The following is a 5,029-nucleotide window of genomic DNA, read 5'->3' on the forward strand; positions in this document are numbered from 1 at the left end:
TTTTTGCTGACCTTCCACTTTACCAAGCATGATGTCCTTCTCTAGGGACTGGTTCCTCCTGGTAACATGTTTGAATTATGAATGACAAAGTCTTGCATCCTGGATTCTAAAAAGCCTCATAGATTTCATTTCATTTCAATGATTGCAATCCCCTCAATGTAACATCAGTTATTCCTCTTCTTCCCTGTAGTTCTTGTTTCCATTCTATCTCCTTTCCCAACCCTACAGAACTTCAGGTAAATGCTGTCATTTCATTCTTGAGTGGTTGACCATCCCATGGTGCATGTATCTTACTAGTATGTATCTTACTATATACCTATCTACTGCTTGGCTGAGAATTGAGCTATGAGGGTGAGTTCAATGCCAGACCTGAAGTGTAACCAAGGATCATAGTCTCAGGTTCCTCCAGTTTCTTTCTGACCAGTAAGCTTGGCCTCTTTTAAAAATAATTTTGCATTTTATTCCACATTTTCTTCTATTCTATCCAGGACCTTCTAATGTGACCCCTTCCAGAACAGTTGGTAGTGCTAACTGAGCACCATCTGGTTCGGGCCTCAGGGTGACTGATGTTCACATGTTCTGTTAGTTCATTGGACTAATTAATTTCAAGTGTCTTCAATTTTAATCACACTTCTTTCCTCTGCACAGGGAGAGATCAATAATTGCACCTTAGATGAGTGCTCATGAATTTAAGATTCCCATTGTTACTCACAAAACTAAGATATAGAACATGGCCTTTGTAGAGTATGTTATGCCAATTGACCATGGTGTCCTGAGCCTCCAGGAGCAACAAGTCACTCTATCAAGGTGTTTGGTAATGTTTACGAAGTTTCCATATTTTTTTTCCCTGGTATGCAAGGTCAGTGGTTCAAGCTCACCAGCTGCTCCTTGGAAACCCTATACAAGGTTTCTGTGGGTCTTAAATGACTCAACAGCACTTAATAACAACAACCCTCTAGCTAGTGAATCTAGCTCCCTTCCCTCCTACCCCTGGTAACCATCAAATGATTCTTTTAGCATGAAAATCTTTTCTTGACTTTTTACAGTAGTGATCTCACATAGTATTTGTCCTTTTGTGATTAACTACTTTCACTTAGCATAATGTCCTCTAGATACTTCATGTTATGAAATATCTCAAAGATTCACTGTTGTTTTTCAATGTTGTGTAGTATTCCATTGTGTGTATGTACCAAAGTTTGTTTATCCATGCTTCTGTTGATGGGCATTTAAGCTGTCTCCATCTATTTGCAGCAATACTTTTGAGTTATTCTCATATGTAAGACATTCTTCACATGTACAATTTAATGACATTGTTTTTATCATGTTGTGAAAATATCACCATTATCCATGTGCACTTTTTTCCCATCAACCAGAAGCTCAGTGTCCTCTAAACAAATAAGTGTCCTTTTTCCTACCCATTACATCCATGAATAATAGCCACCAATGACTTTAGTCTGCATACACTTGTCTATTCTAGATATTTTACATAAATGGGATCATATGTTTTTTTGTCACTGACTTATTTAATTCTGTATAATATTTTTTAAATTAATGCATGTTGTGGCATATATTAATACTTTATTGCATTCTCTCTATTTTTACATAGGTACAAGTATATGGGACATAAATATTTGTCATTTCAACAATCTTTACATGGACATTTCAGTGACATTATATTGTTTAGCTATCCCTCATAACCATTCCTAAAAATTTCCATTGACTTTAACAAAATATCTGTGTTCCCTAAGTATTGAATCCTCCTTTGCCTCTCCCTGCTGTTTGTTCTAGATAAACACTAACAAATTTAGCTCTCTATATTCTTGCTGATTCTTGAAATTTCATGTAAGTGGGATATGCAATATTTGTTCTTTTGTGACTAACTTATTTTACTCAGTATGGTGTTTCAAGATTCATCCAAATTGTGGCATATATTGGAACTTCATCTCTCTTTATAACTGAATGATGTTTCATTTTATGTATGTACCATATTTTGTTTATCTTTAGGGTTGCTAGATTTAGCAAAAATACAGAATACCTAGTTACATTTGAATTTCAGATAAACAGCAAATAACATAGGATCATGCTGTTGTTAGGTGTCATCAGGTTGGTTCTGACTCATGAGGACTCTATGTACAACAGAACAAAATAATGTCTAGTCCTGCACCATCCTCACAATTGTTCTTATATTTGATCCTATTGTTGCAGTCACTGTTCAATCCATCGTGTTAAGAGTCTGCCTGTTTTCACTGACCCTCTGCTTTACCAAGCACGCTCTCCTCCTCTAAAGACTTGTCCCTCCTGATAACATATTCTGACACACGAGATGAACAGAGTCTTAATATCCTTGGTTCTAAGGAACATTCTGGCTGTACTTTCCCCAAAATAAATGTGTTCACTCTTCCGACAGTCCATAGTTTATTTAATATTCTTTATCAGCACCATAATTCAGGTCAGTCAGCGCCGCGAGTGGACTCATTGGACTTTGGCCACGGCAGAGGCTCATCTCCTACACCCTGAGAGACGACCACCCTCGAGTACTAAGTCTTCCTCAAAAATGAAAAAGGACAATTTCATGATATTCCAATTTATGTAGATAAGGATGTGTTTGGGGTGCATGGTAGTTGAAGTTCCGTGATGGTCTAATGCAAAAATGGAGATTTCTACAAAAGACTCTTTAAACCCAATTAAACAAGATGTGAAAAAAGGAAAACTCCGCTATGTCACAAATTATTCCCTTATAAAGGCTACATCTGGAACTATGGAGCCATCCTTCAGACTTGGGAAGACCCAGGAACAACGACAAACACACTGGCTGTTTGGGCGACAATGTCCGGATTGATGTGTGTGAAACTGGAAGCAAGGTCTGTACAAAGGGTGAAATCATCCGTGTGAGGGTGCTGGGCATCCTGGCCCTGATCGATGAAGGGAAGGAAGACCTACTACTGGAAAGTCATTGCCTTTAACATGGATGATCCTGATGTCACCAATTACAGCGATGTTAATGATGTCAAATGACTGAAACCTGGGTACCTAGACGCTACTGTGGACTGGTTTAGAAGGTACAAAGTTCCTGATGGAAAACCAGAGAACCAGTTTGCTTTCAATGCAGAATTTAAAGGCAAGGGGTTTGCTGTTAATATTATTAAGAGCACCCATGACCATTGGAAAGTACTGGTCACCAAGAAAACTGATGGGAAAGAGCTCAGTTGCATGAACACAACAGTGTTTGAGAGCCCCTTCAGGTGCGACCCGGATGCTGCCAAAGCCATTGTAGATACTTTACTGCCACCCTGTGAATCTGCCTGCCCAATACCATCAGATGTGGATCAGTGGCTCCATCACCAGAAGAACTGATGGAATTTCTCTGGAAAGCAAGTTGACATTGCTGAATCTTTTTCATCTGGAAGCATTAGATGCAAAAGTAGTAGCTTTTCAAAGTTTTAAATTTATAGAGCTAATCTAAAGAAATGTTGCCGTAACCCATCCTATATATGCAGAATGTCCATCTGGAAGCATTTTTCATAACTCAGCTAAGATAATGTTGTTGTTGTTGTTGTTATGTGCCATGGAGTCAGTTCTGATAATAGTATGTGCTTATTAATTCCAAGATGTTGTCCTTTGGAAAGTTTGGTCATCATTTGTGAATAGATGTGCAAGATAAGTACATATTGGATGTATATGTATACGATGTGTTAGCAAATAAAATTATTTTTCTGGGAAAAAAAAACCCACAATTCAAATGTATCAATTCTTCTTTGGTCTTCTTTATTCATTATACAGCTGTTGCATGCATATATGATGACTGAAAATACCACAGCTAAGTCAGTGAAATCTTAGTACTCAAAGTAACATCTTTGCTTTCTTTCTTTTTTAAAAATCTCTTTATAGATACCTTTTGGGACAGATTTTCCTAGTGCAATATGTCATTTGAGTTCTTGACACCTGCTTCCATGGGTGTTGATTGTGGATCCAAGTAAAATGAAATCCTTAACAATGTCAACCTTTGCTTTGTTTATCATGATATTATTTATTAGTCCAGTTGTGAGGATTTTTGGTTTTGTGTATGTGTCATTCATACTGAAGGTTGAAGGATCGTACTGAAACTATATATATATGTTGTTGTTGTTGTTGTTAAGTGCCATCGAGTCGGGTCCGACCCATAGCGACCCTGTACAGGGTTTCCGAGGGTGTAAATCTTTACAGAAGTAGAAAGCCTCATCTTTCTCCCGCGGAGCGGCTGGTAGTTTCGAACCGCTGACCTTAAGGTTTTCAGCCCGATTCATATATATATATACAATGTTAACTTGAAATTCAAATTTAATTGCTGCTCCTGTATTTTATCTGGAAAACCCTAAATTGTATTGTGGTTATATAAATGTAACTATTTGGAGAAGGTGAATGGAGAAGACACAGGTTCCTAAGTATTTGCTACTTTTGCAACTTCCTATGAGTCTTTAATTGGTTTTAAATAAAAAGGTGAAGAAAAGTATAGTTTTCCATGCACCACACATAAATATACAGGAGTGCAGATATCCTCAGATAACCTGGGAACAAAATTAACTTTCCTCATTGGTTGCTTAAATGTTACTTATTACACAACAGTAGGTTTGGAGAGGATAGTTACTTTTTTCTCAAGTGTGAAAACAAGACATTAAGATAATTGGTAAAGATAAATTGTTTGTGGCAAGCTTCTCTTCTGTTTCTGTTCAAGTCTTGAATATACCTTATCTATTGGCAGCTGAGTAACAAATAGCATTTTTACTCTGAAATGTTTGGAAGTGAGCTTTCTTTCATGTCCTGCACCCCCAGTGACAAGCTATCATGGATATTGAAATGATTTGGCTGAACTCCATGGAGAAAGATTAGGCTAAACCAAAATTGGGAACTAAATTTCTATTTCTTTGCCTACAGTAATTGCCTGTAGGACAATATGTTAGGATAATATGTTAGGATATGTGGAGGATTAGTGTCATAGAATTCCTGAATTTTGGGGACAGCAAAGGCCAAAGGGATATCCCAGGCAATGTTC

General features: G+C 37.4%; 1 pseudogene; it reads left to right on the top strand.

Annotated features, from left to right (window-relative positions):
- Positions 1 to 3,354, top strand: part of LOC102822376 — a 135,161-nt pseudogene extending 131,807 nt beyond the window's left edge.
- The last annotated feature ends 1,675 nt before the right edge of the window (positions 3,355 to 5,029 follow it).

This window comes from Chrysochloris asiatica, unplaced genomic scaffold, assembly GCF_000296735.1.
Source record: "Chrysochloris asiatica unplaced genomic scaffold, ChrAsi1.0 scaffold00161, whole genome shotgun sequence".
Classification (NCBI taxonomy): Eukaryota; Metazoa; Chordata; class Mammalia; order Afrosoricida; family Chrysochloridae; genus Chrysochloris; species Chrysochloris asiatica.